This window comes from Ischnura elegans, chromosome 9 (assembly GCF_921293095.1).
Source record: "Ischnura elegans chromosome 9, ioIscEleg1.1, whole genome shotgun sequence".
NCBI lineage: Eukaryota > Metazoa > Arthropoda > Insecta > Odonata > Coenagrionidae > Ischnura > Ischnura elegans.
In genome coordinates, this window is record NC_060254.1 from 40,282,979 (window position 1) to 40,297,312 (window position 14,334).

A 14,334-nucleotide genomic window follows, 5' to 3' on the forward strand; every position below is an offset into this window, starting at 1 on the left:
TCAACTTCTGACCCGAAGGGATAATTTCACGCACCGCTGGGAATACAGCAATGCGATACCCGCTTCTTAACTGGCTGTTTTAGCTGGTTGATTTCGGTCAAAGAAAATTCCAACGATTCCCTCAAAGCGTTGAGATAGTTGTGTAATTGCTTGTCTGACAGCTATCTCACTACAGTTTTCTTCCATTTCTTTTTATTTAATTAATAAAAAAATACGACTTACCGACGTTTTCTCTGCATCTTTGTACTAATAGTTCTTGTCGCAGTAAATAGAAGGTTCTTATTTTTTATATACTTCCTTTTAATTTAATTTCCTTTGGCCCAGTTTCCATTGATGATATTCTTTTATCTACCAAAAAAAACTGCTTGGGAATGGTAACATTTTGTAAACTATAAGCCCAATAAAAGTTTTTGATTACGATTAGGTACCTTTAGAAAAATGGGCTTTTTTGACCTTGGTAGTCGATTCTTCATAATTAGTCAAAATGAATTTATTTATTATTAAACGCGGATGTTCAATAGGGTGGTTTCCTATTATTTTTTCATTGCCTAAATTGAAGCATTATTTCTCCTGGAGTACGTATTTCACTTTTTTAGATTTAAATGACGATATCTATTTTTCGCGATTAAATGAAAAATGAAAATTTTCAAGCGCGCGAAAACGCAACGGCTAAGTATGAATGCCGGGAAAACTCCCGTGTGAATTCGTTCTGGTTCCCGCTGCCGCAAGTGAGGTGACCTTGGGGCGAGGCTCTGAGCGCTGATACGACGCAGGATGCTAGCAGGTAGCAGAGTACCATGCTAGCTGGTAGCGCATGGCTTAAATAAGGATTATTAATACCTTATTAAACGAGGAAAACTTTCCGACCTTAGCCAGTTTTAATAGGTGATTATTAAGACATGTTTCCCTGAGCTCTGTGCCTCACGCATGCATTGGTAACCTCAGGCAATGTAAAACTCCTATCTACTCGTATAGAAACTAGGTCCCTGTGACGTCACGTGGAGTGGCATCGCATGGGCGCCAATCTGGCCTTTTTCAAATGAGGATAAAATTGACCCTTGCCATTCGTCTAAAATGGTATTTCTGAAACCAAATAATTAGCATATTATGAATACACTAATGATGGGTAACGAATCGCAATCAACGCCTTCCGTTTTATTTCATGAAGGAAACTAGCCTATTACGTGAAAATGGTAAGGTTAACAGGCTAAATCCACAGCTTCCACATTATTTGTTAGTTATTATGTCCAAAAGACCCGTAGAGATTTAAGTATGCGTTGCAAATAGAATGAGACAAAGTACCAGAATATTCGATTCATTATCTTTTTCATTTTCGGAGAGTAGACATCCCATGGCATGGCATGAAATTGTTATTTCTATTCGCTAAAATAAAATCTGAACGATGATTTCTACTGCATTATAAGTCAGATGGTACAAGACTCAAAAAAGGAATGAAAATGGGAAATAAGTAGTTAAAATGGGCAATGAGAAAATACATTTACAAGTGTCGGGTTTGATTTGACGGTAAATGGGTAGTGTGAGATCATATCATTTCAATTTAATATTTCATTGTAAAAATTTGTGACAATTTTCAGTTAAAATCTGCTGTTATCTGGCAATGTACATTAAGATTGATGCGAATTCTTAGACAAAGCCGATAAAGAATTATTGCAAACTAGGGTAAATTTCTCGGGAAAACATAGTCAGAATTTGGTTGATTTTCAACCATCACGAAATGCTAAAGTGCGCAACGTCGAAAAAATTCGATTTTGTTATTCGTAGGCTTTATTCGATTTTTTGCATACGTAAACCGTGAGTAAGATAAGGCGTATTAGGATAATAAATATCATCAGGCTTAATAATTTTTGCCGACATTTACCTGTCTACCAAGTATGTCAATGATACCTACCTTATTATTTTCTTGGGCATCAAATTTTTATATCGAGGAACAGGCAAATGATCTCATATATCGGGCTAAATGTTGGAATTGGTGGAATTCTAACATATTTTAAATTGTAACCTACCGGAAATTTTCCTCTATTACTTTAGGTTTATTTAAACAACCGGTTTCAATGCATTTTTACTAGTGTCAGGTTACCTGGTGATAATGCAAAATGTATAGAACCCGATCGTGATGAAAAAATTAAGGTAATGAATTCTTCTCGGGTTGTCAACCATGTTAACTAACAATCAGTCGTATGGGCCGACATTTCGGAAGATGACTTGTCTCCCATTTTCAAGGCGTGTTACTTCTTGGAATTCCAATTTCACACGGAAACGGTTAGACCGTTTAGCGAGCTCAACAATAAGGCTCAGATGTCGTCCGATTAGAAGATCTTTTGAAATTCTTTATGTGCTTCCCTTATTTTTTTATGCGGCTACGGTAAAATTAACTTCAAATACTGGTAATTATAATCATCATCTATTGATATTTATATTATTTATGTGTAACCACAAAGTTTTGCTAATTCAAAATGAAGCAATTTCACGAAGTCACGCCTCGATATATCCATTTTAAATAATAGTAATAAAAATTGTATAAATAATAATTTAATGATAGTAATGAAATTAAAATTTCGGGATTATAAGAATAATTAAAATTTTCGCTATTTTTTTCTATTTACCAGACCGCGCCCCCTATTGTTCCTATTCCTCACCAACTCTCTACCCCTTCCCTTCTATATCCTCCCCTCTTCCCTCATTTCTATCATCCCCTCCTACTTCTCCCCCTCCACCTCCACCCCCCTCCTAAAACCGTCCCGCCGAGATCCCAATTAATATTCCGCGGCGCCGGCGAGAGTTCAGCGATGCGTGATGGATGATTAACATCCTGGAGAGACCGCGGCGGTAACGATGTTTGAAGAGAGGGCTCCAGGGTTTCAGGCTCTGATACGGGTGGGTGGATAGGGTAGGCTGGCGATCCCTACGTCGTGCACCGCTGACCTCCCGCACCCCTCCCATCCTCCCCTCTACCCCTTTTGGCCATTTCGCCACCAGCACACTCCCCATCTACCGCGACCCTAACAAAGCGAAAACATCCAGGCGTGCGTTCATCCTCCCGTATAAACATCCCGCGCGGATTCATCCAATCCTTTCTCGGTCGTAAAGGGCTTTGTCCAGGATTGCAAACCTGCACAACGTTATATTTCCGTAAAGGGTAGATACAGGGATGGTACATGTTTAATCGATATTAATATGCTCAGGGAATATAGTAAGAATCTGGCCGTGATGCAAAGGTGTACCCAGGATCAAAACTAGGGGGGGGGGGCAAGACATGGTTGCTCAAGTTGTAGGTAAGATTTAAGCATGGAAAAGGTGAATGAAATCAACATTATAAGGACACTGTAACAGCTCTTTATTAGTTTTTAAAATTATTTGCTTGAAAAAATAATATTTTGCTTAAAGACATTTGAGATTTTTGCTTGTACGGGGGGGGGGGGGCAGTTGCCCCCTCCTGCCCCTTGCTGGGTACGCCCATGCCCTGACACTATGAGCAGTAGCATTTCATTATTCTAATTATCGCGACCCTAATATAGCAAAAACTCCTATACGTAAACCAATATTTCTAACCAAACATTACGCTTGGGCTCATCCAGTCTTCTCTCAGTTGTAAAGGGCTGTGGCCAGGAATGCTAACTTGCAGTACGTTTCATTTCCGTATTGGATAGATAGAGGGATATTACAACGTCTCACCGAAATGAATATGTTGAGGGAAATGATAATAATCAGGCCCTGGCGATATGTTTGTGGAATCACCAAGCAATCTTCATGGTGATATTATAAACGTTGTTAAAAGCCACAACTTATAATAAAATAACCCTAATCATGGTAAACATTTAATGACATATAATTTTTCTAATATCCGTGACCCTAATATGGCAAAAACGCTTTACGTACGTAAATTTTCCCGGGTAAATATTTCACGCGGACTCAATCCTTTCTGGGCCGTAAAGGGCTTTTTCCGGGATTTCAAACGTGCATTACGTTTCATTTTTTCCGTATTGGGTAGATACAGGGAGAGTACACGTTTTATGGAAATGAATTTGCTGAGGGAATATAAAAATAATCTTGCCTTGACGGTTTGCGGAATTATTAAGGACACTTCATCCTATTTTGGTGAAATGAGAAATTGCCATATTTCCACAGGATTCCTGTCCTTTTATTTATCAGCTTTGGAATGTCTTATTTAAAAAATATTAATAACTTCCATCAAATCTTGCCACGTATCATACAAGAAACTTCTTCTTCATATTATATTATTCACACCATAATTATTTATTTAATCCACAGTTTAGGACGTCAACGTCATCTACGACCTGAAGACGCTGATTGCAATGTCAGGGAAACAGTTGTCGCCAAAAGCCAACGGACGCTGTGAAAACCCGAATAGAATGCAGAGTCATCTTATTAAGTACCTATTCACTTCAAAAATTTTCCAGCTGTTCCATAATATGTGTAAAATAAATGTGTAATGAAAATGTGTTTTTCCCTAGTCACCAGTTGAAATTTCCTATCCCCGAATACGAAAGACCTCTGCAAAATACAAAAACCGCCGGTGCGTTTCAGCATAACAAATGTGTCGAGGCTTTAAAAATGGTTATGAGAAATTGTTCCTAGCTTAGCGTTTTATGAATATTTTTCAAATATTACGGTAATTTTAGACACTTTTTATGAATCCACACTTTTGGAATGAAATCGTCTGAACCATGCTTCGGCATTAATGGCATTTCAAGGAGTTAATTTTGCCAACTGCCGCGATCCTAACAAATCTAAAATATCAAGGCGTGTGTTCATACTCCTGTATTAACATCCATCGCAGACTCATCCAATAATTTCTGGGCTGTATCCAAGATTGCTTACGTGAAGTATGTTTTATTTTCGTATTGTGTAACGGAAATAAGCACGTTTCAGAAGGGGTGGTTCCAAAGTGTTCAATCTCTTACTCCCACTGTGTCTAAATATTCCCCCAGAGAAAATAATAGCGCTTTACTCAGGTAACCAAGGCTAGTATATACAAACATGGAGGAGGAAGTATACCAAGTCTTTAAAATATCCGCAACCGTGAGTCCTACAGTGCTCGTTGCCTATCAAACGCACAATTTTCCTTTGAAAGACAAAAATCTTAGGAGCATGACCTAATGATCCTGGGAATACAATTGTCTGCACTACTCTTGATTCGAATTTCGCATGGTATGACGCTAGTAGCACCCTAAGTGACACTATAGCTCTGATACACTTCAGAAGGCAATAGGAAGAGCTCAACCTATTTTTACTCCAGCTCAGCCCCATCTGGACCAGGGTTATGCTGGTTATAAAATGAATTATGATTCGTAAGCGGTTCGTTAAGTCCGCGGTGAACTTTCCGATTATTTTTCTCCCGTAACTTTTTCGCGGAATGGGCATCGATTAGCTTAATGACGTCGTCATTAGCCCCGCCCTGCAGCCTTCATTTGTTTTTCAGCCAAAACGACGGCAAGGAACGAGCGAACTTCCGAGGAGAGAGGGTTGTTGGGGAAACTTTTCTCTCGATTGGGTGGACAATGCCAATTAAGAGATATTCTCTCAGAGTGCATGGTGAATCGCTTTACATGCATGGATTGATTCCATTGGGATTTTAAAATCGTGAATCTGTGGTACCCCTATGAATCTACAAGTTATGTTACTTTTGTTGGACTAAAATATTTCAGCTCTGACTGCTGGAAACGCATGCAAAATTAATTTTCTCCAATCAGTCGTTCACAAAAATTTTAAAATAAGACAGCAGTGTTTACGACTGATTGGATGAACTTATCATTTTTTTAAATAAAGGTAGGTTTGTATGTAACATGTCCAATTACCATGTTAGCCTGTTACCCTTCCTGCATTGAACTTTCCGACGTTTTTTTCCGAATCCATTGTACGAATAAAAAAAAATGTTTGACGGACTTTTGATCGTACCCGACGTTACAAGATCAATTTGAAGTACTTATTTGTGTTTTCGAATTGTCAAATGGTGTTTCCATAAGCGCCAGTGATCAGGTTCATTTAATTTTAACTATCTCATGTGACAATTTATGAACCACCAAGGGGTTCGGGTTGGTGTGGTGGCTAGAGTGTTGGCCTCCCACCCGGTGGGCCCGGGTTCAAATCCCGGCAGTGGCAGAGAATATTTAGAGACTGCCCGATCCCTGCTTGAATTTAGTGTGGAGGACATTTCAAGCGCAACACTCCGTCCGTCGGATGCGACGTTAAGCCGTGGTCCCCTTGGTGCCTTTCGTTAAGAGCAGGCTAATGCCGACGCCGGGTTTCTCTCCACCCTTCCTTCCATACCCTTCCGTCATGGCGCAAATGACCTCAGCTGTCGGTCACCTCCTCCAAATACCATACCATGAACCACCATTGAATGGAGGAGGCATCCTTTGTGGTTATCACCGCGTTACTGACTTCGGCGCGATGATTACTCTCATAAATTCCATGCTCATTTCTCGGTAATCACCGTTAGGCGTCTCCTCCGTTGGAGATTACATTTGAGATCATCAAGTGATTTCGAAATCAAGTTAATTCGACATTTGACACTCTTGGGAACGCCCATATTGCACTGAAATGTAAACAAAATAATGGTGATTCCCTTCCGAGGTGAAGCCGAGAAATTACGTACCTGGAGATCTTGAGAAGGACCTCCAGAATTGTGCTAACTCGGGAAATCGCTCAACCTTGAATTTTTTTCTCCGTTCACATATTTCGGATGAGGTTGTGCCTTGGAAGATGAATGTCATGGATATTAGGCGGCAGTTTTAAAAAGATTTTTCTTAACTTGATTCGTTTATTTGCCTGTTTCATCGAAGGAATATTGTAATTAATTTTAACCCACTTTCATTGTTGGATCGGCTTGCAATTTTCAGTACAGATCAGAATCAGATGGAAATGCAGTTATTCCTAGGTCTTCAGAGGCAATATTAGCCACAAACATTGACAACGGACATTTGGAGTGATCGCTTATGATAAGTATAAATGATTTCATTCTTTGTTACCACATTAGCTGTCATCCAGCATAACGATGAGCGCTCCTGTAAAGCAATTAGAAGATAACACGTTCGAACCCTAGAATAAACGTTTGTTATCCTTATATATTAAGGTATTTACAAGTTGATCCATCGCGTCTTCCATCCCTTTAGGCTTTGCTATTTCACAGTTTTCGCGAAGGAGTTTGGTAGCCTTAAAGGCCTCACATTTATAAAATAAAATAATGAAAATAATATTTAAAAGGAATAAAAATTAATGTAAATTTAACATTTATATTCTAACTAAAAATAAGAAAATAAAATAAAAATGATAAAAAACAAGCTTTTCCAAAAACAGTACAGAATGCCCCGAATAGAAAAAAATAATCTTTTCTTCCCTCGGAGAATGGGTGCTAATCTTCACTCACTCTTCCACATTCATTCCTAATAAACCTACTCAGCACCCATACTTTATTTTCCGAGAGATGATAAGCTTATTTTTTTAAATATAAGTGCATAATTTACTTTTTTGGAAAAAGCATGTTTTTTAACACTTTATTTTATTTTTATTTTTGCGGCGAACTTCAAGATTCGACCGCCTGCTCGTGGAGAAAACAACACTTCTATATAGTATATCGACGCGTTACGAGTGGTCAGAACGCTTAACCCTAAGCTTAACCCTAACTAAACCAGAGCTGCTTCTGGGAGAAATCAAATTTCAAGATTTTTCATTTTGAAAACTTGAAATTTTTGCATTCAACCACAATTATCGTTGCCACAAAATATTTCTTCATTACAATTTACACCATAAAATAAGGGATAGTTAAGTTATTTCCTAAATACATCAGGAAATATATACATTTTTGATGTTGCTTAGAAGCAACACCGGGCTATGATGGGTTTATAGATCCGTGTAACCAAGGGATTGAGTCAGGTTCTGGAATATGGCCAAGAGTTCGATTGAGCTTACGTTTTCTAGATACGTGTACTTGTGAATAAGGTGGGTATACGATGGGATTTTATTAATGAAAAAAGTCAACTTTTTTCTACTCACAATTAACGTATTTTATACTGCTTAAGGAAAAAACTTGTTTTTTTATCTTTTTCATTTTAATTTTAATTCACCTCAAAATGTCCTATTCTTTCAATAGACTTGGGTACATTTTCTCATTTGAAATACATGAGATTCGGCTCATATATGGAGGGTAGGAACGGGTTTCAGCCCGGCTTCAAACGCGTCGGTGCGCAGGACATAGCGACCAGCATTCCATTGTTAGAGTTAAGTGCCCAACGTCCTCTGTGACCAAACCAGAGATCGAAATCAAGACATATGACAAGAGTACTGTGATCGCTGTGATATTGAGTGGGATCGATCGTTATTGGCACGTGTTCGTAATCTTGGGCGGCGGAGTTCACAATGTCATCGACGCATCGATAAAGAGTGAGGCGGCTAGGAGATGGTGGAAGGAATCAAAGGAGGGACTCTTGGGGCCCGCACGCGCTGCAAAGTGTCGCAATTTCGATACATCGAAAGAGATTAGGAGATTGGAATGGACGTTGGAAGTTGTGGTGCCATGGAGAAAAATCAGGACCAAAATACGAAAGGAGTAACATGAATGCGTTTATTGTATTTTTAACCTACCGTATGTAATTTTTCATGGGCGAGCCGGAACGCGGTGGGGGAGAAAAATGTAAATATTTAAATATTATATAGTAATAATATATTAACTTCTACTTAAACTATTTAAAATGTTTAAAATATCATAGGTACAATACCAATTTTGGAGATTTTTGTGACCTCAGAGGCTATTGTCCGATAGTGGACCTTAGAAAACAATTGTAATACTGTATGAATAACAATAAATGTCTTCCAGATTAACTAGTGTTACATGAGTAATGTACAGTGAAGATACACTATACAAAACAATGGAGCTGAATTCAAATTTGCAAAATTAAAAAAGGAATAAGGTTTGAAAATACTTCCAAGAGATATCTCCTACAAAATCTCCAGTTATTAGTAGCCTAAAAATTTTATTTTGTAATAATAAGGTACCTAGCTATGTAAAAATTATAAAATACGAGTTTCGGCTGGAGTATTCGGATATGGAGTATTTCATAAAATTCTATTAACAATTTTTAGCACTTAAATATATTACAACATTACAAATTACTGTTTATCAATTACATACACGCATAATATCTTATGCCTAGTCTTCGCTTTCTTAGAAGCAAAATAAATGGGCCCCCTAAGGCACAGACATTGTAAAATCGCGGCCTCAGACATAGCTTTCGAGAGCTTTTTACTCAGTTCAGTCTCAAGTGATTAATTTTTTTGTGCGGGGCTGTACATATTGAAGAGAGCTGGAGTAAGGCCGCTTCCTTGTCGAACCCCTTTGCTAATTTTTGTCTCCATATTTCTTCCCTGCACGTATATTAAGGCAACCTGGTCCTGTTTCACCCTCCTGTAAAAATGGCGGCAATTTCGTTTTCGCGAATCAACCACCGCCCAGAAATTGAAGCTTAAAGTAAGCTGAAACTTCCGAATTATTTTAAATTAAACCAATTGACTTAAAGTACTGTACTTAGAGAATTTGCCCACAAACGTGTGTGACATAGCGCAAAATGACGCTTCCAACTTAGGGGTTATAAGCTATTAACGATTAAATGCTTTGTTTACTCCAAAAGTGCTTTATCAAAAGACAAACTTGACGCCGAATTGTTTCTCCAACTTAGGCCAAGTATCGACTTCTGGGGTTATTTTGACGAAAATAATTATCCCCTCCGATTTGGGATGGGAACCATAGCTTGGGTTGAAGCGTCAATCGGCGCTATGTCCCCAATGTTTTTTCTACATATTCTCTATTGAAATAAATGGTTAGTTGCACTTTCGCTCAGTCAATTTAATGTGTGCGACTCATTTCGGTTCACAGAGCCATCATCTGGTAAAAGACACTACAGTACATGAGAACATCACATTAATACATTTGATGAAGAGGTCGGGGAGAATTCGAAAATTTTGAGGAATAGGGTGGGAAACAGACGTAGAGTGGGGAGACAGTGAGAAAACATACAACTAAAGAGATACGAAAAACCCGGGGTAGAAGAAGGGTTTTAGTAATAGATAAAATAAATATACTTACTATATAAAAGTCATATATAACAAGGGCGTACCCAGAATGAAAACTATGGGGGTGGGGGGGGGGGGGGGGGACAAGCCATGGTTGTTCAAGTTGTAGGTAAGATTTAAGTACGTAAAAGGCGAATGAAATCAACATTTTAAGGAAACTGTAACAGCTCTTTATTAGTTTTTAATATTATTTGCTTGAAAAATATTATTTTCCTTAAAGACATTTGCGATTTTTGCTTCTAGGGGGGCAGCTGCTCCCATCTGCCCCTCGCTGGATACGCACATGATATATAAACATGTATAAAAATCCTTAATTTCCCCCAATCCAATTAAAAATTGTAATAACTGAATGCTCTACACACCATTTCTACCTTGAAGATGATGTAGTAGCGTTGAAACTTAGGTCGTAATAAATTTTATAATTATAGAAAAGTGCAAGCATTTACAGTGAAACCACTGTTCACGGACACCTAGGACAGTTGAAATCAATCGATTTGGCTTTAACTTTGTGAAAATCCATGTTGAAATGAAATACCAAATGATACAAATAAAATTTCCAGTGAAAACCAACCAAGTTAAAGTCAGGGTGAAAGAGAGTCTGCATGTCATTAGAAATGGGGAGGTGGGAATAGGTAGAGAGGCAAGGAAGGAGTTGGAGAGAGAGAAGTTCCCAAAAGGTTTTGTTGTAGGCAGTTCGTATTCAGGCTAGATGGAAATCAATTTGTAACTTCGACCTCAAACAAAAAAAAAATAGTTTTAGCAGATTCGCAATCAACTATGATATTGAAATCAACAAACAACAATGACCAACAAAAATACCTACATGGTAGTTCAGAGAAGAGACTTATGAAAAACGTAACACAAAATAGTACTAATTTAAATATTCCTGGACCGGCCACGGTGAAAATTATCGGAGTCACCCGCAATAAGCACAAGTGTTGCGAAAATTCCGCAGAGAAAAAAATCATTCGCCTTAAGCGGGATTCGAACCCGGATCTTTCGAATCACTTAGGTGATTGTCATCGATTAGCGAGTAGCTGTTATGAGTTTTTCATCGAGTCGCGAGAGATGGTTCTCGAATCGGGAGATCCGGGTTCGAATCCCGGTCAAGGCGAATTATATTTCTTTTCTTCGTGGAATTTTCGCACAAACTAGTACTTCTTTTGACCAAGAAAAATAAACATTGAAATTACGCATAGACCCAAAGGGTAACTGAGAAAGGAGTAAAGAAAGAGCACTTGACATACTGTACGTCCAAAATTTCTAGTCAATTGGTTTACTTTCAAAGAATTCGGAAATGAAAATCTTCAACTACCAGAATATTGATTACGTGCGTAACGAGTGAATGTTTAGACGTCTCTAAAAAAAACACCACTCTCCCAATGGACCTGACATGGAAATCAATATGGGGAGAATTTCTGCTGATCAAGGACTTTTCATGCATCAACACCGAATCGATTTATGGCTCGATACGGCCGAAGATAACGAGGTTCATCAATTGCGAGCGAAGGGGCAGGACCCTTCCCGCGAGTGATACCAAACACGTATCGCAATTCCGTGTCATTAACACCGGCAAGAGTGTTCGTCCTCCTCCTGAATACTAATTTATCCCATGCACCAGGGCAACAATTACATAACAGTGTACCTAATGACGACAACCACATGAACATTAATCAGTTCTATCCTTCTCCTATTACTCGCTTCTACCTTTTTCACACAAACAACACATTACACGACATTTTTACAAGCGTTGTTATTTTATGCATTTATATACATACTGTATGTGTCCGGGGTCCTGGAAGGATACATATCTGTCGGTGTTCTGATACAATCTTTTGCCAGTCTAAAATACAAAACAGTCTTTCTCGCATGGCGATGAGCGATAAAAATATGTGCCGAAACCCGGGATTGAACCAAGGACCTTTAGATTTTCAGTCTAACGCTCTCCCAACTGAGCTATTTCGGCTGATTAGGTCATCAGTAAGGTATCAATTAGAATGTAATGCCTTGTTTTTATCTCAACCGATGGCGATCTCATTTCTATCACATGGCGATCATGTTGGGGTTTCACGGAAAATAGGAAAAAACATATAGATTTGTATAATTATACTTACTTAGGATCGCACGATAAGAGAAGTAACCCCTATATGATCTTCGTGTCTGTGCTGGAAGCAAGGAATTATTTTCCAATTTTTACTTTACTAATACCCTCACAGCATCAGCCGAAATAGCTCAGTTGGGAGAGCGTTAGACTGAAGATCTAAAGGTCCCTGGTTCAATCCCGGGTTTCGGCATTGTTTTTATTTCTCATCGCCAACGAGAATGAGTTTTTTGTAGTTTACGTTATCAAATGATTTTGTGAGAACTCCGATGGATATGTATCCTTCTAGATATCTGGAACCGTCGGTGTAATATCTGGTTAGTTTATATGAAAGAAGGTATAAATATATTTGGATTAATTATTAACCTATTGGTCTTTTCTATGTCCATAATAAATAACCATTTTAGTGTTTTATTCATCAAATAAAAAAATTGTAAAAGTTTCATTAATTTCGATATTTCAAATTCATACTAAAAAACACCATCAAAATAAAATTCTAGTTTGGTATTAAAACAGAATGTTACAGTGGCGGATCTATGGGAGGGCTGAGGGGGCAATTATCCCCCCCCCCTTGGGTATCCAATTCACACTAGATAGAATGATAATTAATTTTTTCCGACCCCCACTACTACTGGAATTTTAATCCTCACTTAGAGCCCCCCCCCCTTGTCCCTATCCTGGATCCGCCACTAAACGTTATAAAGTACAAATAAACAACAAAAATATTTATAGTAAAGTCTCAACCTGCTATGCAGACTAATTACTAAAATTCTAAGAATTACAATTAGGGTTGGGTGGTGGCCTTGAAGGCAGAACCTAGTGGGCCAGCCACTTATCGAAGGGTCCCAGGTTAAGCCTACGAGTATCCCTCGAAAAAAGAGAAGTGCCTGATGGCCCAGCGGAAGGAACGGAATGAGTGATATTCTTCCGCCTCGGGTTGTATCTGGGGAGAGCTCTGCTCACGCATATCCATAATAACTATCGGATTGAATCACTGAGTGAACATGCATACAAGCGACTTAAGTGCTCATGATGGGGAATATTACGACACCCTTTTCTTATTCGTTTATATTTGACGAAATTTGAAGACCACGACCTGTGGCACACGACCAGTTTTAGCATTGCAACAAATGAAGCGACGCGCACTAGGCCAAGTGCGACTCGTTGGTCGGACCCGAGTCGTCCGACCAAAATTTTTGAATTTGGTCGTCCACGACTCAGCGGTCGTTGCGGCCAGAGATTACACATATTGTAATGGTGCGCCGCGCACTGACTCCGACTTCACTCCGACCCGACCATATCGACTAGTGATGGGTCGATCATGAACGATTCGATCAAAAAGATTGAATCACTAGGTGAATCAAATGACTCATGATTCATTTCGCTAAACAAGTCGATCATCAATCATCAATCACTCCGACTTCCGGTTTCATATCAATCATCTCGGTTTCCGGTTTGATTCAAAATTTGGAATGACCGATGCTTAATCTCTTTTCGTCAGGGCAGAAATAGTTGTGATAAAATTAAATACTATGTTATGAAGAACTGAATACTTGTGTAATCTTTTTCTTAAATGTTTTCCAGCAGTTATCAGTATTAATAACACCAATACACGTAAAAGGAAAATATTAAGATGACTCCTGTAGGAGAACGTTAAGAAGTAGAAGTTAAAGCTGGTTATATTTTATTGTGCCGTTCATAAAATTACCCTGCAGATCAGATTCATGCATAGTGTGTGGTGTATTTTGTGTTATATTTTGAGATATATAGTTAGAAATTATTCTATTAGTGTTAAGAAACTGTGACAGTTTTGCCTTCCCAAATATTTTCATGACACTACTTCCTTCATTTTTGCAATCTAATTTACTCATCTAGGAATTCACAATTAAAATAGTATATGAAATGTTAATATGGATAGCAATCAGCGTTACCAATGCTCTTCGCAGATGAGGCAGTATTTATTCGATTATTCAAAGTGATTTATTACATCCATTGATTGAGTCTTTTCGATCTTGATTCCTTTTGAGTCTTTTCGATCATGATTCCTTTTGAGTCTTTTCAATCATGACTCCTTTGAGTCTTTTCGATCATAGTGATTGAATCTTGATTTGAGTCTTTTCGATCAT

At 38.4% G+C, this 14,334-nt stretch overlaps 2 non-coding genes across 2 annotated transcripts; one reads left to right on the forward strand and one right to left on the reverse strand.

Annotated features, from left to right (window-relative positions):
• Positions 1-12,000: 12,000 nt before the first annotated feature.
• Positions 12,001-12,073, reverse strand: Trnaf-gaa. The gene has a single exon. It is a non-coding gene; the product is annotated as a tRNA-Phe (tRNA).
• A 255-nt stretch (positions 12,074-12,328) lies between these two features.
• On the forward strand, positions 12,329-12,401 carry Trnaf-gaa. Its single transcript has one exon. It is a non-coding gene; the product is annotated as a tRNA-Phe (tRNA).
• The last annotated feature ends 1,933 nt before the right edge of the window (positions 12,402-14,334 follow it).